This window comes from Macrosteles quadrilineatus, unplaced genomic scaffold, assembly GCF_028750875.1.
Source record: "Macrosteles quadrilineatus isolate MER2022 unplaced genomic scaffold, UCM_ALF_1.0 Scaffold_4__1_contigs__length_99947679, whole genome shotgun sequence".
NCBI lineage: Eukaryota > Metazoa > Arthropoda > Insecta > Hemiptera > Cicadellidae > Macrosteles > Macrosteles quadrilineatus.
In genome coordinates this window covers 32854390-32877977 of record NW_026542597.1, presented here as the reverse complement: position 1 = coordinate 32877977, position 23588 = coordinate 32854390, and the positions used below count along the sequence as shown (strand labels likewise).

The following is a 23588-nucleotide window of genomic DNA, read 5'->3' as shown; positions in this document are numbered from 1 at the left end:
TGATGCAACATCTGCATATTGTTTAATTTTGCATGATAAAATTGTAACGTACACACCATTGACGGGATTAGTCAAAACAGTGTTGTAAATGAGTTTCACCACAACCACCAGTCGGCTATAAAAGGAGGAGCTTCGCACACCACCAATCAGTCTTTGCTCGTTCGTTGAATGGGTAACATCCTACACTACATCATGAGTAAAATGAGTTCTCCATCAGTCGTACAAAAGGATGCAGAGGAAGCAGCATTATTGGATCAAGAAAACCATCAAGAAATCGTCAATGAAATAGAAGAGTTTTTAAAGTTTCGAAAACAAGAAGACAAGGAGGACAAGGAAGAAAAAGAAGAAAAAACTAAAAAAAATGGCACTAAAAGGAAGCGGAAAGATGAAGATACAATCCCAATTAATATTTTGAAAGAAGTTTTCCTACGCATTTACTATCCTATCTCACTATGTTTGGGTAAAAGTGTAACAGCTGGACTAATGAAATCTTCGGAATATACACCTACAGTAATCTTGCAGCATGGTACAAAAATGGTTATATTTTCTGAAACGGCATGGGAATCTTTTCTAAAACATTTAAATCTAATTGAATGTTACTTAAATACTAATGTTTGCGGAAGGAAAACTAATATTCGACTTTTGGATTCTGACAATGAAATTGACATAGTAAAGAATCGTGGAACACTACAAGTACGATTTAGAGATTTAACTCAACATGAAAGTAAAATTTTACTCTCACGTGAAGAATTCTACATTTTAATGCATGCAACGTCTCCTATCTCTAGATATATGAAACAACTTGTATTCTCAAGTTCAATCATCAAAGAGTATTTAATTGATACACTGGAAAAACAACCGGAAAGCACCATATTATACGGACACGTGGATACATCTATTTTTAATAGATTGCCTCATGAAGTTGGTATGTGGAGACAGTTAAGGAACTTCGAATCAATTGATGAAGAAGCGATAGAAGCTGTTGAAGAATATGAAACTATAAACCAAGAAGAACCAGCAACCCAAGAAGTGTAATTAAAGAAAAACAGTATAAAAGAGTGACCAAGGCGCGGTGTGAATTCAGTTGAACACTATACGTGGTGGTGTGTAGATAGGGTTAAACATTATGGATATAAAACCCTGTGTAATAGAATTTCAAGCATTTCGTGATAACAAAGATGAATTTGTGATAAAAGAATTAGTGATTTTAGATTTGATTACACATGTCGTATACCCGTTTATATTTGAAGCTCCATTTTCAGTAAACCAATTGAATGACAAAGCAAGAAGAACAAACAAATGGATAACCAAACATTTTCACCATATTCAGTGGAACGAAGGATTGATAAGCTATAAGCACTTGAACAATATCATGTATCATTTTTCTAACAAGTTTTCCCATATTTATACAAGAGGATCGGAAAAAAGACAATGGATACAACAATACACATATCACGATGTTTTCGACATAAGAATGGACAAGGATCATCAAATTAATTATGGACCTATTTGTACTTTAACAGATCACTCTTATCGCACAGTAACACAATGTGCACTACAAAACGCATACCGATTAGCTAATTTTCTAGTTCTTCACTATTGGGACAAAAATAAATTCAAACAGCAACAGTGGAAGTATTACGAAGGAAATAGCAGTGGAGGGGGGAACGTGTGCTATAAATACAGTGGACAGTCTCAGGATCCTCATCAGTATTACTCCAGACATCGCAGAGGCAACATCTCACAGGGTAGTCCTAATCAAGAAAATGGCTTCACAACAGTTTCTCCAGTCTTTGGTGGATCAGTTCAACACCCAGTCCAAATCCAGCATTCTAAGTACTAAGAAATGTCACGAATTGAAGGAACACAAACACTACATCGTTCACGAGCTGAAGAAGACAGAAACTTCACATGGAGACGCAATTTTAGCATCACTGAGCGAGGCACCGTTTTCACCAGGTGATGAACCGAAATTTCAAGTTTATCTTCCAAGACGATTTGTACAGCAACTACAAAACGAAGACCTGCGAGGTATTCAACCAGGATCCCTCTATTTGGTATCACACGGAGTTTGCGGAAACAATTCCACTGAACTATCTCTACACATCACCCATCAATGTTAGTTTTAAGTTTTTTTCTGTAAATAACCATCTATGTACATATGTTTGTTAAATGTTTTTGTCATTAAAAAAATAAATAAAAAAATTAAAAGAGGAAACAACATATCAGCATATCATTAATTCTATATGCTGATATGTTGTTTCTTTTTTTAAAATTCAAACAAATGACCTTGAACTTTTTACTATAAATAACAGGTCTTACACGCAGTTGCTCTCAGTCTTGTTTAAACAATTCACCGAGCATCATGTCACAGCGTAAATACAATTTACCTTTTGTTTACAAATCCAAATACGATTTGGATAACTATTGTTGTAATTTAAAATGTTTTAGAAAGCCTGAAAGTAAAGTTGATGGAAAAGTTTGTAAAAAATGCGAGTCTGTTGGCTATTGCAAATGTAGGTGTAAAACATATCAAGACAAGCATCAAAATTACATACACGATCTAACACAAATGGTTAACCTACTATGGAAAAATGTAGACTAACTTGTGGCAGATGCATGAGAGCTGCTGACTCTTGCACTATAAATAGCAGCTCACAACACATTGCTTTTCATTCTTGTTTTAGAATTCAGTCGAGCAACATGTCACAGTGTAATTCCAATTCATCTTTTGATCCCAAATCGGAATACGATTTAAAATACTATTGTTGTAATCTAAAGTGTTTCAAAACACCTGAATGTCAAGTAGATGGAATGGCTTGTAAAAAATGTGAATCGTTCTCCTATTGTCAATGTAATTGTAAAACGTATCAAGAAACACGGAAACATCACTCACAAGACAAGGGACGTAGAATCAAAATACATTTAAAACGGATGGAGTGATACCCTCATGATGCTCTCCCCCACCTCTACTACTTTCCCCCACCCCTACTGCTTTAGCTCCGCCCACTTCGTCAGGGACCTGCACTTCTTTACACGCAACAGTCACTTCGCATCCAGCTCTTCACCAGTCAACTCAACCTTTCTCGTTTACTTTGCACAAGATGGCCAACCTACAACAACAACAACAACAACAACAGTGGACAAGTGATATTGAAGACTCTGACCTACACCAAGCATGCATCGAAGCAGAAGAGCAGGAGCGAAAACGAAAGGAAAAAAAACTACTTCAACTGCTAGAGGAGGAGAAAGAGATTCGACGCAAATTTGATCGTGTTTGGTGCGCTCAGCCTCGAGACAACATCGAATGGGCCGAGCACAATGCAGACATGGCAAGATGGAAAGAGCTCCATAATACAATAGAGGAGTTGAAGAAGTAAACATCCAAGTACAACAAGCGTCGCCGAACTACACAAAACGGCCTTTATAAAGGCCACCAATAAACTCATTCGTTTTACACTTTAGCAGACGCTCACTCTAGATACGTACGTTCGCACATGTTTTCCTTATTTATTGTAATAGTATGTAAGTTATTGTCATTCCTCATGTTTTATACAAATAAACAATAAACAAAACAAGGAAGCTATCCTACACTACAACTGTAGGCTAGCTTCCTTTTTTTAAAACACAAACAAATGACCTTGAACATCATATGATCATCCTTCGTGACGTCACCTCAAATCCGCTATAACTACGCCATTTCCGCCCCTATCTTCAAAACAGCTGATGGCGGAGAAACCCTAATAATGGTCTACTACTGCTTTAATATACAATAAGACGGTAAAAGCAATAAACCCCTCAAAAACGTTTTATAGGGCTTCTTAATAAGGAAATCGATTTCATTTATTCTTAATATTATACATGAATGAGTTGAAATTAAACCTTGCGATTCATTCACACAAGCAATCATTTAAGTGTATTGGTTACTTACTAACTAAAATATTATTTGAAATACTTCAACTTTATTCGTTCCATTTACTGATGGTAGGTCAGTTGTGTTCTGTTGATATCATATTACGTTGTGTCCCTACTCGGTGGCGTAAATTGAGCATTTTAGATTATTAAGATATTTTCAGTGACAAACTAAAATCAAGTTAATTCTGTCCATAAAAAGGTATAAATTTATAATAAAGTATTTTATTTACATATGGCGGGAGTGTTTTAGTTTTCCTCTATTACTTGCATCAGTCACTCACCTATTAAACCACACCACGATGTAATTGCTTAGTGATAATAATAATATGTTTAATACATTTTTGGTCATCAATAACTTAAAATAAAGCACAATCGTCTTCCATTCAACTTATGATATTCCAAATAACTGTTAAAAAATCGTTGTATGGGGATTACAATAATGACACCAAACACGTTCAATACAAAACAAAGATTAACAATGTCTTTATGAAACTCTTATTTAAAAGTATAATCATTCTGTAAAATCTATGTCATTTAACATAAAGATAATTGTAATTTGAAGTACTCATGTTCATAAAGTAAAGTAAGAAATGTCTGTACTTTATAAATGTACATAAAACAAGAAATATATATGAATTTCATTTTAAAACCAACCCTCAAACCATAATAATCATTACATATCATAAAATAATATCTTCATAAACTTACCTAGGAAATAAGGAAAGAGAAGAGTAGGAAACAGATGGAACAAGTTGCAGCCCACATTAGTCGTTTATTCAGCAAAGGCACGAACACTTTTGTTGATACATCAACCGACCCGAGTTGATCTAACTAAGTTAGTACGAATGTTAAAATAACACTTCTCTCTTCTACGAAAATACATAGTTCTACCACAATTCTAGGTGTGTATTTTTGTCTTTTGGTATGTAAGCCACTAATGACTAATATATTATTTTCTGTAAATTAAATTGTTCCTGCTACAAAGATCTGACAAAATTAATTTCAAAATACCCTCTTCCCTATTGTATGTCTAAAAATGTTTTACAGGGATTAATCATAAAAAAGTCAATTGATACATTTGCAGTTTTGTTTCGTTAGATTTTTTTCATTTTACAAATTGTTTAACCAAGTTTATGTTACTGTACGGATTATGACAAGCCGTTTATCATTTTGTTACTAAATTTATAATAAAAATGTTTTCATCACTCTTTGTTCGAAAATAGTCAATTTCCATACGGCTAAGATCTTCGAAAATCGTAAATTTCCATACACCGAAAACAAATAGTGATCAGCTGACTTTTCTTGATATGTGTAGCGAGAGTAATCTCGCTACACATACAATACTTTGCCTGACATCAACAACCGAAGTTCCGATGTTTTTTTTTAAGTTTGATGAAGTAGTTTTTTTTCACCGTGATAAAAAGTATCGTTCGATACTCGTCACGAAAATCCCATTTCGGGGCTCGATAGTCTTTCCCATGCTCTTCTTGTGAAATATACTATTTTGTCTCTCTAAAGGCAACCAGGTAATTTCAAGCGTTCGATTTAGGTCTAGTTTATGCGTGCCAATTTGGAATATGGTCAAAATATTCGTTGAACGTTGCACGTTGAAAGTGTACTCGTAAATTTGAAAGTGAAGGCATTTTATTCATTAAATACCTATTAATTTACATTTAAAACTTTTACTTTTAAACTGTGGTCTTTGGTAGTTCTTATTTTTACTAAGCCATACCAGGTTGTATTAGGTTTTAACTTTAAAATATGTTCATTAATATTTATTTCGTAAAGTTATATCTATCTAACCATACTTTGTATCAATTTAAAATCAAATCCAACCTAGACCCATTGAAGAGGTTGAGCGGGCGTTAAAACAATCAATATTATTCGGTACGTAGTTATTCAATGCAATGATATAATAACAATGTATACAAATATTGCTGCGTACATTCAGTAAAGTTTCAGTTCACCTATCTACACACAATACAATATCCATTATTTTGTCGTTAGTGATGGACAAAATGGGTAAATTTGAATATAATTGCACTGGCCCACGATTATTTACACCTTTCACAATTTACACGCTTAAACGATATGTGGATTATCTTATGATTATCAAATACTTATTTCAGTAAATAAGTAAATAGGGTACTACTGTATTTAATTATACTGTCCGGAAAACAGCCGTGTTTAGTTCTCAAAAATCGTCCACAAAATCATCATTTTAGGGAAGAGAAAAACATATAGTGAATTCTTCGGTTCGCTACGCTCAAAATTTTTTTATTGCACACTATAAAACCAATGCTAATTACACGATATTTTAAGTTATGTTTGTAAACAACAGCAATGTTAACATTAATTACGACTTTGTATAACCTCAAATTATGTAGTCTAATTTTGTAACAAACAGTAGTTTATTTCCTTCTATTTTTAAAAATGATGAAGATAGTTCATCACACTGAGCGAAAGTGTCCTTTTGGTACTTAACCGTATTCCAAGCAAATACGATATAACACGATTGCGTATCAAAAAGAGCCACTTTCGCTCCTTGTGATGAAAACTACTATTACTTAGTTACTTGAAGAGCGTTTCAACATCAAAGCATATGTTATGCTTACGGGTTTTATTAGCAAGCTTTGCAATGCTAACTAGTTTCTTTAGAACAAATACAGGTCTCGTCCACCGCTTGCCATATCCATATTGAGGTCAATAAAAGATTCTTATATTTACCAGATCAATTTTATGTTACAAAATGAAATGTTGACCATTGATTATGATAGTTCTTCTTTACACCAAGTCTAGATAACCAAGGACATTATGTTGACCTTGTTTAAGAGTCGAACTCATTGATTATTGTAATGAGAAAGACAACCACAATCAAACTACACGCTGGCATGCTTTCATCAGAGACTAATAATCAAGTAGCAACATGTTCTGCTCTCGTACAGCTTTTATTAATTAGACAACTCTTGATATTAATTATTGTACATTTACTTTAGATTATTAACTACGCATAAATACTTTAGGGTTTCAAATCTAAATATTTGTTGGGTAAATGCATATATTTAGGTAAATAATCTGGCTTGTGTAAATAAACGTAATTCATTGTGACGGTTAACAATAAAGTTAAGTTTCATAAACCAATATTCACTTCCCTTTGCTTATTTACTGAGCGGAGCGAGCGAAGCGAGCGAAGCTCTTATACATCGACTCTTATGTATTTCGTAATACGCAAACTCCTCCTAGACGGCTGAATCAATCGTTTTCAAATTTTGCATGGTGATAAAGACCATATCGGTGAGTGCCAACATCTATATGGCGTTAAAAAAGTCTCTCATGAATCAGCCCCACTGGGTCTCAAAGTTTCAATGTAATCCTTATGGAAGCAGTATTGACACATAAACAAAAACATATGATCAGCTGTTGACTTTTGAATGCAGTAGATAAAGAAATAGCTGATAGCATTAATCCACAGATATTAGAACAGAAACGGTATGGATCATAAATATAATCAAATGACGACACTAGCTTGAGGTCTATGGCGTAGGAAGTGGTAAAGGAAGTAGTAAAGGTGAGCAGCCTGGAGTGTGGAAACGGAAACTGTTTATGACGATTAGATTTAGGTATCTGCATTCCTAAAATTCTATGGGAAGGGAGGAAAACGGGTCCGCGACGTAGGAAGTGGTGAACGAAGTAGTAAAGGCGAGCTGTCCGGAATGTGGGAACTGTTTATGACGATTAGATTAAAATATCTGCATTCCTAAAATTCAATAGGAAGGGAGGAAAACGGGTCCGCGACGTAGGAAGTGGTAAAGGAAATAGTCAAGGCAAGCTGTCCGGAGTGTAGGAACTGTTTATGACGATTAGATTAAAGTATCTACAAACCTAATATGCTATGGGAAGGGAGGAAAACAGGTCCGTGACGTAGGAAGTGGTGATGGAAGTAGTCAAAGCGAGCTTACCGGAGTGTGGAAACCGTTTTTGACGACTAGATTAAGGTATCTACAAACCTAAAATGCTATGGGAAGGGAGGAAAACAGGTCCGTGACGTAGGAAGTGGTGAAGGTAGTAGTAAAGGCGAGTTGTCCGGAGTGTGGGATCTGTTTATGACCAATAGATTAAGGTATTTTTAATCCAATAATGCCAAGGGAAGGGAGGTATACAGGTCTATGACGTAGGAAGTGGTAAGGGAAATAGTCAAGGCGAGCTGTCCGGAGTGTGGGAACTGTTTATGACGATTAGATTTAGGTATCTGCATTACTAAAATTTTATGGAATGGGAGGAAAACGGGTCCGCGACGTAGGAAGTGGTGAAGGAAATAGTCAAGGCGAGCTGTCCGGAGTGTGGGAACTGTTTATGACGATTAGATTAAGGTATCTGTATTCCTAAAATTCTATGGGTAGGGAGGAAAACGGGTTCGCGACGAAGGAATTGGTGAAAGAAGTAGTCGAGGCGAGCTGTCCGGATTGTGGAAACTGTTTACGACGATTAGATTTAGGTATCTGCATTACTAAAATTCTATGGAAATAGAGGAAAACGGGTCCCCGACGTAGGAAATGGTGAAGGAAATAGTCAAGGCGAGCTGTCCGGAGTGTGGGAACTGTTTATGACGATTAGATTAAGGTATCTACAAACCTAAAATGCTGTGGGAAGGGAGGAAAACAGGTCCGTGACGTAGGAAGTGGTGATGGAAGTAGTCAAGGCGAGCTTTCCGGAGTGTGGAAACTGTTTTTGACGATTAGATTAAGGTAAACCTAAAACGCTATGGGAAGGGAGGAAAACTGGTCCGTGACGTAGGAAGTGGTGAATGTAGTAGTAAAGGCGAGTTTTTTTTCGGAGTGTGGGAACTGTTTATTACGATTAGATTAAGATATCTGTAATCCAAAAATGCTACGGAAAGGGAGGGAAACAGGTCCGTGACGTAGGAAGTGGTGAAGGAAGTAGTCAAGGCGGAGTGTGGGAACTGTTTATGACGATTAGATTAAGGTATCTACAATCTTAAAATTCTATGGGAAGAGAGGGAAACAGGCCCGCGACGTAAGAAGAGGTGAAGGGAGTAGTAAGGTGAGAAGTGTGGAGTGTGGGAACTGGTAACCGTTTGTAGCAGTTAGATTAATGTATCTGCAATGCTGAAATGCTATGAGAATTGATGGAAACATGCCCACGACATAGAAAATGGTGAAAGAAGTAGTAAAGGCTAGCAGTGCGGAGTGTGGGCAATGTTTGTGACAATTAGATTAACGTATCTTAAATACTAAAATGCTATGGAAAGTGATGAAAACAGGTCCATGACGTAGGAAATGGTGAAGGAAGTAGTAAGGCTTGCAGTGCAGAGTGTGGGAACTGTCTTTGGCAATTACATTAATGTATCTGCAATCCTAAAATGCTATGGGAAGAGAGGGAAACAGGTCCACGACATAGGGGGTGGTGAAGGAAGTAGTAAAGGTGAGCAGTGTTGATTGTGGGAATGGATTAATGTATCTGCGATGCTAAAATGCTATGGGTAGAGACTGTAGACTGTAGGTTAAAATGATTACGAAGCACGAATCGATACATATTTCGATACATGCAATCGTTTACAATAGAAATTTACAACTGAGTTGACAACAGCTGATTTTTACTCCCTAAAGAGTAAAAATGCTACTTTAGACCCGCAACGCATGCATTTAAAACGACTGTTTTTACTGCAGTATGACAAAAACAACATAATATGAACCCTTGATGACTCCGCTCAATTTTGTGGATGCCCCTGCAAACGCCACCTAGTTTATGTTGACTCATAATGTTTCAACTTTAGAATCGGTCACTTTCAAATACGGAATGTTCAAAGGATAGTTAAAGCTTTGTGTGAAACACATTTTACAATGGTTATGGGTAAAAAATTATATCCTATACAGGGTGATGCAGACCACCTTTACACATAATTTTAAGGGGGTAAGTTTTAACCTAGAAACGCGAAATGAAATTATTCCCCCTAAATCACATACGAAGAATCCATTTAAATACTTAGAACATGATCCAAGCACAGAGTGTTCCAGAAATAAAAGTTACGGGTACGAATCTCAAAATTACTTTATTTCGACCTATATCCCGTTGTAAGTTTTTAGAAAGGTCTTGCTTAGAGCAACATTTTGGTGAAAACAGAACTCAATTGTCTTAATTCAATTCAATTTCGCGTATTGACTTATTACTCTTTATTTTCAAAACCGCTGAACATTTTTCTGTTCTGATTGAAAATTTGTAATCCTGGTAAACACAGCTTTACAATGACGGTTACATGCAATAATTTTCAAAATGATAATTTTTTACCAAAATTATGTTTTTGTAATTTTGGTAGCCCTGTAAACAAAAATATCAAACAGCAACATATGTCATATAGTAGGCTATATCATTTTAAGCGTCTTGTTAAGATGAACAACTTTCGAATTTACATCTACTGTCTATTTCATTTAGTATTTGAGTATAAAACCAAAAACTAAAATTGCCCATATAAAATGTATGTAATTTAGGGGGGGGGGGGTATATTTTCGCATTTCTAGGTGGAAATGTACTCCCATAAAAGTATGATTCATGCTGTATCGCGTTGTTTATAAGCTAGTATTTAGTGATGGCCATATTTTGTGACAGCTATGGCACAGCAATTCCTCTTCAAACACCAATCAGGAAGATCTTAAAACGTAAACATGAACAACTATAAAGGAGTAATTCCCCTAAGAAATTGCATCATGGCACCTTATTGTGGGAATTTATATTGTAAAGAATAAAGAGGAAGTGTTTGGCAATGTTGTGCGAATAGGCTGGAAGTTTTGCTAAACAATAACTTGTGCTGACCTATACAAGTCTGTTGCTTTAAGTAGGTCAGTTGTTTGATCTAGGGGTTAGTTTGTGAAATTTGGTTGGTTTGAGGTGTAACGGGCCCATTTGGTAGCTGGAACAAAAGGTTTGGGTCGAATGAGGTAATGTTTTCCCTTTGCTAAATTGGTGGTGTAAAATCCTAATCAAATTTAGGCTCTCGACAAAATTAATTGTAATAATAGTATTTCTCAGACTAGTAGTTGGGTCCCCATCATTTCTTTTCATATTTTTTCAGAATTCTAGACAATGAATTTAATGTTGTAGGTAAATTCGTTTTGTGTAAAATCCCTAATAAACTGTCTCGAAATAACTACTAGTGAACCTTTACAGTAACCATGAGGTGCTCACGTGATCAAAACTAAATTTTTTCATGCCAAAGGATAATACTGCAAAAGTATTATCAGAGAGCAATAAAAGTGTTGTTAAAGTGTCTTTTGACAAAGTGAAGATGTTTCCAGTTTGCGTACGATGTCTCTTAGCCCCTAAAGAGTATAGTTGTTTCGACATTGTTATCTTACGTTATGGGTACTTTGCCTAATGTTTTCCTCCATTATTACAAAACTGTTTACAGGTAATACTCAACCGGTAATATTATCTACAACGCATCATTTTTCTTTGGAATAATCAAGCAAGGGAGTCTTTTAAAACAAGCTTTCATAAAAAGAATCATGTGTTTTCTTATTAACTAACTTCTCCCAACACAATGGTTGCATTTAGCTTCGTTATGAATTTATTGATAAATCTGCTGACATTTACGTTTATTTAAATTTTGAATCAAGAATTTTTTACTTTTTATTTAACTTATACATATATAAAATTCACAAAAATACCTTTTTGGTTTCCGAAAGCCACAAACAAAATTGTAAAGTAAAGACTATGAAGACTATTGTAACATATACTTCCGTAAAGATTAATTAATAAAAGAAATTGTGCTCAGCAAAACAAAAACCAACAGTAGAATGCATCTCATATAGAGACATTTACAACATGTGTTTCAGTGTTGAGTCGTTTGGAGGATGTTTGAAGTCGTAAAAAGCAAGTGTCCATTCAGAATTTGTAGCATTTTAGTGAAATAAATAGCTTCTAGTAAACTTGGTGTGGCTTAATATAAAAAAAATTATTTTGTTTTATTGCATTCAATTTTGAGGTACCGGTACTGATAGCTTTGACCGTAATTGACAAAAGAATTTACGTTTAATTTATGCATTTATAAAAACTAACAAGTTTCAAGAAAAAAAGTACCGGACTCGACAATTTTTAAGCAGTATTTTCATTAAGAATAAATTCTGTTATTTATTCTTGTGAATGGCAAAAATTTAAATGTCAACACATGTGGGGCAATCTTTACCGGACCAGTAATAACGAAAATAATATTTGTTGTTTAAATGCCCTGAGGGCGAAAATGTTCATTTACATTCTCAAACAATTAATTACAACCTTGCATTATCAAAATGAGACTTGTTAAACGAAGGTCAAGCAATAAAATCAATGTGGTTGTATTTCAAACAAAGGCAGTCTTTGACAGGAAACCATTAGTTTAAGTAGTGACTGTATAGTTTGCTTTTAAACTAGTTCGTATATAGGAGTGTGTCCAGCTTTTTGTGTATTTAAGTTCATTGAGACTTGTCCAGCTACTGTTCAACGTCAATACAAGACTCCCCTATAAGTCTCTCCGCAATCTTTAGAGTAGGTTCAGCGTAGCAGGTTGTTCAGACAAAGGACAAAACACTAGGAGGCAACTTCAAGTTTGAGGAAGCTTTGCAAATAATGCACTAATGCACCTATCCGAAACAGTCAGCAAGAATAATGCGTTTCATGCTCCAAATTCTACAGAAAACGCGATGAATCCGGGCAATATGCTTAAAATGTTTTAATTAAAGCAAATGGCACCGTAACATAAGGAAATGTCTTGGAGAAAATGTTCAGACGAGATGGATTGTCCTTGCTGCTGTAAAAAACCAAAGTTGTGATTTTCTCCACGTAGTTGAATTATTTTTAATTTGTATCTGTCGGATTATAAGGTTACGAATTGTGGATATTTATAGGCATGCACTGTGGATGTGATACTCCCTAGTGTGGATTAACGTCCACATGAGTGAGTACAACGGCTATCCGCAGTACTATCCTGATAGTTAGACCGATTCGTATATACCAAGGAAAAAAAGTGGTTCGGATTCCACTAAAAACTGTAGGTCCCTAAGTTGCCATTAGCTGTATGGGCTAGCTGTGTCTAAGGAATGCCGGCCTTAGTCACTAACAAGACTACAAGATCGCGCCACTCATCCTACACTCATCTCCATTCATACTTGGCTTAAGATACCTACTATGTATGGTCGCCATTTCATTGAACAGTATTAGCAGTATTATGTGAAAGATATTTTTTGCAGTTACTCTCACATTGAACTTCTTACAGCTAAGAGGACTATCGCTGACTGCAGGTAGAAGGACTTACACAATGTTCATTTATTCAACACAGCTTGTTGTTTTGCATGTTTTTATTCATGTCTTGTTTGAGTTTTTTACATAATAGAATATTAGTATAGTTTTTATATACTAATTGAGAGAGGTTTTAATCAACTCACTACCTACTCTTTGGTGAGCTTATTGAGAACTCTAGGATTGACTTATTGTTTGTGAACCGAACAGCATATATTAAACTATCGTCATTGATATAAAGAAACTTGATAATGTGTTCTTTATGAAAATGTAAATTCCATTCCCCTTGTTATTTAAAAATATGTGTAATTGACCAACAAAATTGTCTATTTATTTTTAAGTCATCCTGTATTTTGTAAATGTACAGTATCTTTAACTTTCTATAACTTATAAATTTTTCAGCATCAAATACTACAACATCAATGGAATTATTTCCATTCATATACGAGTAATAAAGAAAAAACTACTTTGCCTTTTTAAAAGTTTTATTGAAAATTATTTTTAGTCGGAACGGAGTTTCTGGATTGTAATTGATTATTTGAACCAAATCAGTAACACCACTGACATTAGTCTAGGCTTATTATAAAGCACTGTATGCATTTATGATTTTCCAAATAGACTTGACATATACAACTATAAGTTACATCTTTTTTGGGTTTAAAGTTTATGGATTTTGTAGCTTTTATTTAGAAAATGTCTACCTGGTAGTTTTGACGTTATGGCAAAACCATAAAAAATCCTATGACTCTTTTTGTCTTTACACGCCCAAGTATCAAGCATTGTAAACTTTTCAACAAACTTTTTATAACATTGTAAATTTGAATAGTAGATTTCAATAACAACCCTTTTGTTTTCCAAATAAAAACTACCTTGTTTTATTCATTCCAGGACAATAGTCATGAATACTCCCACAATATGTCATGTATTCATAATTATTTGTTGCATCCGACAATTAATGCATTAATTTATTGATGAGAACTGATAATGAGGTAATGCAATCGTTTGATTGTTCATTGTTTCCTCTTAAATGTGAAATCGTGAATGTAATGAACTGATTTGCCTTGCAATCTGTTTTAAATGGTTTTAATTACAAAAAGTTTTAAGTACACGGATTTAACTGTCAGAGCTATGGTCAGCCTAAGAAAATTTCTTTTTAAAAAGAACCACTTTTTACACAATAAATGTAACAGTTTAGGTAAGAGGATAAGGATAAGATGCTTTAAGACAACTTAACATATACGAGTTTCTTACAAGGGTATTATCTGATAATACCTCTTTTGTCTGTTAAAAACTGCAGTAAGTTATTCTTGGAATCGTATTTAAAGGCAAACATGTTAAATGTTACATTTCAAATATTAATACGCAACGATTTTCTTCTTGGTGCATATGTAAGTAAAAGTTTAGAAAGTGTCACAAACTAAAAACTAAGTTTTATGGTAAGTCTGTGAAACAATTCCTATACAAACTATCTTTGCTGTACTTGATAACTATTCTGTAAACGTCCGTTTCGAGTGCGTCAAAGAACTATTTTTTGCACTTGTTCACATATAGTCATCATTTCACGTGTACATTATTTCTTGTTTTGTGAAATAGCGTATGTGACGTTTTTAAATAAACGAGTGTAGCTCTTCTTAAAAATTGAATGTGTGTTCACTTTAAGGGGGTAAGCTTAAAATGTTTTCAGTGTAAAATGTTGTATTAAAATTTACCCAAGTACAATGCTGCGTAGATATTTCAACTTTTTCAAATTAGTGGCACTTTTCCGATTCAGACTTTATTAAAATACACAATTACAGTATTAAAACGTCCATATAACCTGAGAGGGTTACACTAAGATATAACTAATGAAACATAATTTTTATTGAATTAAAGTTAGACTTTGCACAAAAATTCATAAATCAGGATAAAATACCACTCTGATTTAAAATTTACAATTAAGTTTGCAGTAGATTCTAGACTTTTAAACCCGCATAATTTATATAGAACCCTCACGACACATAACATTTTTATCGTGTGGCATTTCAAACGCGAAAGGAAATGTTGGAAATGTGATGGATCCATGATATTTATGGTTATTTGCTTATTTACAGCACAATATATGGATGTTGGAAAATTGATATGGTTATTACCTTGGTATTTCTTGATTTAGTCATACACTCAATACGACTCAATTTCTCACGTTATATCGTTTTAAGAAGGACATTGTGCAGGACGTATTGTTAATATACGAGATACAAAAATAATATATAATGTAACGTATTGTGTAGAGGTGGAAGGGAACAAGTCAAGATCATCAACCTTTATTTTGGGAGTATCTGATCGGTGTTTCAGATCCATAACAGTCCTTGTTTATGTTTATTTTGCACATGTTGCACACCTTGTCCATTATCTGTCCTAATATCCATTTTTCCTTAGTTGCATTAGTTCCTTTCCAGAACACATGGCGCTCACAAAACCATCATCCCATTTGTCTTTGTTTTTGTACTAAATCATCTGACATGACGTTGAATTATTTTTCTTATTGTATTTGCCCGCTGGTATTACAAAAGTAGACGGAATATTCCGCTGCCGTAACTTACAACTTATCACTCTTAGTTAATTTGTGTACCACACTAGCACCTCACTTTAGACGTAATTTTACAAAACTATGGTGGGTCTGCATACTGAAGTATTGAATAAAAAAAATAAAACATTCAAAACAATGTAGTTCCAAAATATCATAGATAGGTATCTAATATCAGCTGAAAACTAGCAATTACTCATAACTAAACATTTACCTACAAAATAACAACAATAAAATATAATCGGAAAAACTTTTGAACTTTTGCTTTCTGAGGAAAGAGCAGCGCCACAAAGACGTTGTTTCAGCGTATTTACCAGTTAAACCTTTAAAATAAACAATCTCTTAGGACAAACTCTTTCACAAAGAGTTTTAGGATTTATTTTCCATTTGTAACATTTCAGGAGCTCAACTTGGCTTTGAAGAAAACTAAAATGAGACGCATTGTCAACGTTACATGACTCTTTAAAAGACTCTCGTGGAATAATAGATTTTTTTATAGACCGTGATTTTAATACCGTTTTACCAATATACGTTTCCATATTTTTAATCAAATAAAAAAATCTTTTTAAACGCTTGAACGAATGATAGTTTAACACTTTTATGCATTTGTGTTGGTTGCCTTTTTATATTTGTACTAATTTGCTTCAAGCACTAATAGCTCAAATAACTACGAAGTAATAATCAACCATGTTATTTGGATCCTAACTAGAAAGTTCTAAGTTATTATTATGCCGTAAATAGCAATGCGCTGCTATAAAATAATATTTAGTGTCAAAAATTAATAATGGATAGAATTTAATATTACTTTGAGTGTACAAAGGAAATTTATAGAGCATATTATTATAATTATTATTTTGGAGATATGATAAATACCTTTACCTTTACCTTGAATACCATTACCTTTAAAACATTTGTAGACTTTATAGATGTTAGTGGCTATATAGAAGAATAAACATAATATATATGCAGAAATATTGTGTCAATAAACTTACCCAAATTATCAGAGCTCTCGGTGCAATATCCTGAAAAAAGATTAAAATATGAATCCTAGTTTTACTATACACTAGATTTATTAATATTTACCTAATGGCTTAGCTCTTGATTGGTTAATAGAAAGGTAAATATTGATAATTGTTTTGAAAGTTGTTTTAAAGTGTCTTATCAAGTTTATATTTTGATTTTAGATTTATTTGTCACCAACTGTTAGTAGTTGCAGCTTAACAAGAATAAAATGCATACAGTTCATATCGAATTAAATAAACATTAATTGAACTATGTCGTCATTGGTATCCAGTTATGAACTTTTTTACTAAGGGAAGATTTAAACGCACGAGTGGATGAATACCAAAAGACAAAAAACTTTGCATTTTAAGAATCCTGTATCGTAATAAAGTTGAAATATTATAAAGTTGACACATCATGCCAATTATGTTATGATAATTTAAGTTAACCATTTATGGTTTTAAGTTTATGCATAACTTCAAACTCAGGGAAAAATCAATTTATTTAGATTTTCGAAAAAGACAAGTAAATGTGTAAATTAACCGCATTATACCATAAAAGTTCATTTTTATATAGTGTTTCGATACTTGGAACTAAATGCAAATCACAAATATAGCAGTCCTTAAGACATTATTTTACAGTATAATAACTATCAACACATCAAGTACAGATACAATAAATCTGAGTTAAACAGTAACTTAAATTTTCATTCCGTTTTACAATCCAGTTATGGTGAATATATTCAACTTACGGTATAAGTTATAAAACATTTATAAACTAAACCTTCTTATCTCGAGGGAAGTTTATTTTATGGCTAACCTAAACAAGTTTCCAGCGTATTATTTGAAAAAAGTTCTAATATGTTGATAAATTCTCAACCATAAATCCGCTAAAGTTAGCACATTTGCCATTCATAAGTTCAACTTCTTGCGTAATAAATGGGAAATAAGATGAAACGCGCACCTCAGGCATTTTAAACGTCCATTTAAACTGACACCGAAACAGGCTACGAATTAGTTTCCTTCTTTATTTACTTGGAAACAAAATAAATGTTTATAAAGATCTCAAAGCCACTTCCGTAGATTTCTTGTGGAATTTTAAGTAATTGGAGATTAAATACAACTTATAACCTGTGACTCCCATATAAAATATTGCAAATATATAGTGGAAGGTACAGACATTGTATTAAATAAATTTCAAGGAGTTATTGCAACGGGTTGTTACTTTAATCGATGTCAAGAGTATGAATTCTGTTTGCTAACCGCAATTTTTCTTCAAAACTATGGACTGTTATTTCTTACTAGAATTTAGCATTTAAGTATGTAATCAACAGTATGCGTGGAAAAATATGATAAAAGGGAACACTATTTATGGCCTATGTGATAATTTCGCAATATCTAGGCATTACCAAAAATAATGTGAAAACAATCCCAGCTAGAAACTAGTAAAAAAAGAACAAGTTGACGTTAATAATGTCCCTTTCTGTAGTCTGCCAATTCAACAAGTAGCCCGTTGTGAATATTTACAAAACAAACAGGACTGAACACCCCAATTTCCTTAATTGTTTCTGACTTGACGGAATTAAAATGAAATATTCATGAGAAGCTAAATATTCATCTAATCTGAGCGTCAATAAATATTCCATCAAATAAACTTGTACAGAGGTCTTTCAACAATCAACGTTGCGGTTATCGGTCAAGAACCGTCGATAAACGAAGTAAATGTGGTAATTTTCATTTTTTAATAAACTTCGTAATTTTGACTTTAAGTTGTTGCGCTTTGCAAGTATCAGGAGGGATTGGACTTGATTGAACCTGGCTCATCTGGCAGGAAGTGCCGCCTTCCAACCCTCTATACGTGCCGTGCTTCTGAGCAATAATAGAAAAAAATTAGACTATAGAAATACCTTTGGTTCGTAGTTTGGATATTTTTTAAATAGGGTTAGGGCATATTGCTGTGTGATTTTGTTTCTTTTAAGTATTTGTTTGTGAAAATTTTAAAATATAAATACAATACTACAGTTTAGCTCCATACGAAAAAAACAAAAATATAAATTCATAGGTTTTACATTTACTAAATATACTTAAAATAAGCTACCATACGGCACAAAATAACACATGTTTTAAATCAAAAATATTCATTAGGGACATAAGAAAAACTATGGTCAAGAAAATGGTAATAAAATATGGTCATCGTGTAAAAAAAACCTACCCTTACTACTTGAAATATTTTACTGTCCTTAAAATAGTTTAACAATATTTTTTTAAGCATTTTTGTATTGAAAATGTAAACTTATGGATTCTTAGTAAAAGGATTTAAAATTTTAAATCACTGGTAAGGATTTTATTATTTTAAAATATTTCAATATGTATTTCGTATTAACCTTTTAAAGCACATATTGTGGTTTGCCTTTCACCCTTTTATCGGTAAATAGATTTACTTATGTTTCAATTTCGGAACCATAGATTCGATAAGGTGCTGCAAAGAATGTTGTTATATAATGCAAATCTTTAGATTCAATTTTCTTCTTTTACAAAGAAGATATATTTTAATGCTTTGCATCAAATGGCCAAAAGCATGGCCATGCATCAAAGTATTTTGATAGGTAGATAAGTTTTTTTATGATAAAATATAGACACGTTTAAAAATCTGGTAAATACTCAACCTTTTTTGCATATAAACCTTATGATGTTTCCAGATAATTTGTTTTATAATGTTTACCATTAAAACTAAAATAAACTGAAATTCACATCCTAATCTTTTTACTGCGGTTCTTAAAAGAGAATAACTTGTATTCTTAAATTTATTAACTTAACAAATTATTTTATAAATGTGTTTCACCTTTTGGTTTCTAATACATTGTACAACCCAAACCCTTATATCACGGATATAACTTTAAAAGTTGTACTTTTTACCATAGATAAAACATACGGCTTATATTAAATTTATCTACTGTTTTAATTGACCAAAAACATAAATTTGATTTATTTTCGATGGTTTTACTATTTAAAATAGCTATTAGGAAATTAAAATGCAATAACTAAGTGAAAATAAAAGACACTACTGCTTTAAATACATTGAATTCCAACAAAAAAACTCATTAAATTAATTGGGTGAACTTTATTGATCAATCTAGTGACAAATATATTAGCTATTAAACTAATCTAGTGGATGAACAAACGACCAGTTTGTTTCCAGGGAATTGAGCCGGTCGGCAGTCGAATCAGTTAAATGGACAAAAAGTAATAAAATTATAATAAATCCAAACAAATCCCATCAAACTCATTTTAAGTATCTTGTAAACAACATACGTTTTTGTGGTAAATAGCTAGCGAGTTAAACTTGATGCTTTTTACGAATTTTAGAGGAATCTTGCAAATCGCTCGCATTTTCTGAGTGCTAATCAAATACGTAACATTATTTAAATGATTGTTATATAATACAATAGTCTGTGCATATGTTTTAAAACATGGCAACTGATTCGAAAACCTGTTTGTTCTTTAATTCATCTAGTTATATTCATAGATATAACTGGTTAGTCTAATTCATCGGTGGTCTTAGTTTTTGAACAAAACTTAAAGTTTGCTGCTTGAAAACGTTTCCAATATTTTTTTAATATTGTAAGTTATTGATATTTATTTTTTTCTCCAATTCAATGAGTAATTTTGATTGTTCTGGAAATGTATATATAAATTTAATATTTTATAAATATTTTAGTACTTCACTGATTGCAATCAAATCAATAAATATTTTGAGTAGTGATTTGAAATCATGTCTTACACTGTATCAAAAACTTTAAATCATTTCTACTATAGGTACCATATCTATTTGTGGTTGCATTGCAAATACAACTTAAACGTGTTGTCTTCTGATCGGGTTTCATTTTTTTTTTATTCTTACTAGATAATGTCGATTTCCTCTCAAAATTGAAGCTGGACTTACAAGGCATAAACTTTCATTTCATTTTTAGTATGAGGTGATCTGATGGCGTTGTTGGTATTGATAAATTATTTATTTTAATAGCATTATTTATATTACACTACTATATTTTGAACTTATTAGTCCATTACAAATTTAGGAATCTATTTAGCAATTTAGGAGTTAGCGCTCAAGCATTAATGAAAACTTTCAATCAACTCAAGTTTTTTATTCGTTTATCATCCAAAAAGAACTAATACGATTGACACCACCTTTTAATGAAATACTGATAAATATCAAAGCACAAATAAGGAAATGGTATTTTATAATTGGTTTACGAATAAAGTACTTTAGTATGTAAGTAAAACTAGATAATGTGAGAATAAATTAAGTTTTTAAAACAACTAAACGCCCACTACTTATTGCTACTAAAGTGTTATTTAAAGTTATTTTTTCAAAACTTAATTTGGGAGCTTCTACCGGGATATTTAGTTTCATTGGTTCAGCAGAAACAATATGCGTACAAAATACAATAATATAGTTAAATTATTGTTTCTTATATTTAGAGTTTAATAAAAAAAACCGATGAATTTGAATTATTTGTAAAAAAACGTTTTTACTTATAACTTATTTACTTCATTGTTGGGGGTTTCAAGCTATCCGTTGCCGTAAACCTATGGTCAGTGTAGTAATCTAAAGATAGTAATGTATCGTTTTGTTACAAGTTACTTGTAAAATCAGAGGTTGCGACAAGATAGCGCAGGCGGCGGCTAGCCTCGAACAAGCGATGCCTGCTTTATAAATACACTGGTCGATATCACTTAGAAATTATAAAATATTTATAAATCTGTATAGATTATAAATAATTCTTTTACCAGTATATGATTACCTCAGTCTGTTAACGATTTGTATTTTTGTGATTCAATAGTATAACATACACAATAAAAAAATTCATATTTTATTAAGTGGATGATAAAAAAAATCTGTCTTATAAACTAAAATCTAAATTTACTAATCAAACCTAAATTACAGTGTTTATTCAAAGTCTTTTAAAGTACGCAATTTTGTACTAAAATCAATGTTCACTAATTAGTTAAATATATGTATTCTTTTCGAAAATAAAATTGAATACGTGCATTGATTGCAACTTATTCAAAACTGATTATAACGTGCGTAAAGATTGCAACTGACCTGCGTTGGTGGTGACAGGTTAAGTACTGAGCGGCGCGCACTGGCGTCCTTCCCTTATAACCACCCCATTGTTGCCCCCTCCCCCAACCCCCCAACTGTTCATCCCCACCACCCCATATTGTTGTTACCTCCTACGCTTGTTGCATCGGCTCGTATTACTTTATTAAATTCTATTAAACCTAGCGTATACAGAAAGCCTAGTTAAACTTGTATTGCTGTAGATTACTTATAGTTGTGTATGTCCAGATTTCTAGTTCATATTGTGTTAGAGATTCCTTTAAAGTTTATATTATACATTTTTATGTTTATTTTAAAGTAATTTAGTCTAAGTGTGTAAATTTTGATTTTCAGGAAGCCCCTGGCAAAAATAATTTAACTTCTTTTCTACCTCAACCCAATGAACAGTTTTGTTTTATCAGTATAGTATCTTATATTAATTGTGTAGTTAAATATTCTTGATGTATGTGGCGTAGTAACGATGACTCTGTTTTAAGAGATGTTAACTGTAGGTATAACAATAAGGTAACAGGGGACCGAGCAATGCGTGTGGTGTTTAGTTTGTTGGAAACGTTAAAAATAAACTTAGGCCTACATATGTACAGTTTTATGATATTATAAAATAAAGTCTAAGATATGTAATAAAATACAAATTATATAAAAACATTTCACCATGTTCACGTATTGGTGCTACGCATCATACAGTTTTGTGCTAGGCCTGAGAAAGTGTTATTTTGATTTAAAACTAACGAATTACACTGATGAATGTACTCTTATAAAGTGTAAACAAAAAATTGCAAATTAGTTACTAAAAGCTGAAAATAAACACTCCAAAATACTCTAAGATGACGTGGTTTTTTTGCTGTATAATCTAGTTTCAAAACTGAATTTAAGGGTGAAAAATGTCACAAAACAGTATAGTCTTTTTCAGAATAATCTTTATAATGTATTGTTATCTAGTTTTAAGTTGCATGAAACCTTTGCTCTAAGGGGTGATTTTCATTGCTTTGACACTAGGAAAAGAGAAAACCTTGACATTCCTTTTACAAGACTGGAAAAGATTAAAAGAAGCCATATTATTATGGGTAGAAAGTTGTGGAACAAACTATCGCCAAGAATAATTCAACTCCCTTACAATAGTTTTAAGAATGCAATTTATGAATGGCTTGTCAGAAACCCCCTGTATAAGATTGATGAGTTTTTTGCTCTACAACCAATGACATAACCTCAAATGATTATTTAATACCAGCCTTGCATGTATTTTCAGCCTGTCTATAGCTTATCTGCTTTTGTATGATTATTTATTTGCATGATTTGTAATAATTCTTTATTATTACTATTAGTTGCTTGAACTTGACTTGTGCCTCTACCAGCATGTATTTATATAATTTGACTGTGTCTCATGCATTTATATAATGTCTATAGACGAATAAATATCATTTCATTTCATTTCATTTCTTTATGCTCTTGAGTCTAGAGCATACACGAGTGTAAAGAGGTTAGTTTTTATACAAAATCACATTAAAAATATTTTTAATAAAACAATCATGTTAAAATTAAACTATTAATTAATTTGCTACTCTAGTTAACCTATGAAATTATATACCTTATTTTTGTATGGGTAAATCATCTTCATTTTTAATTTTGCCACGTTTATTAAAGTTGTAAAGCCAATTTATTTTCGGTAATCGCCCCCTCTTCATTCTTAATTTAA

At 32.7% G+C, this 23588-nt stretch overlaps 1 protein-coding gene across 4 annotated transcripts in view; it reads right to left on the bottom strand.

The window, feature by feature from the left end:
- LOC128991846 (uncharacterized) overlaps positions 1-21902 on the bottom strand; it is a 208890-nt gene extending 186988 nt beyond the window's left edge. For 2 of the 4 annotated variants that reach the window (XM_054415058.1, XM_054415062.1), the window contains exons 1-2: positions 21878-21902; positions 16759-16788 (exon numbers count right to left, since the gene is read on the bottom strand). The gene's annotated coding sequence lies outside the window, so the exon portion shown is untranslated. Of the gene's footprint in view, positions 1-16758; positions 16789-21877 lie in introns of those variants that run through there. The other 2 variants (XM_054415059.1, XM_054415061.1) reach the window with 2 other exon arrangements.
- Positions 21903-23588: the final 1686 nt, after the last annotated feature.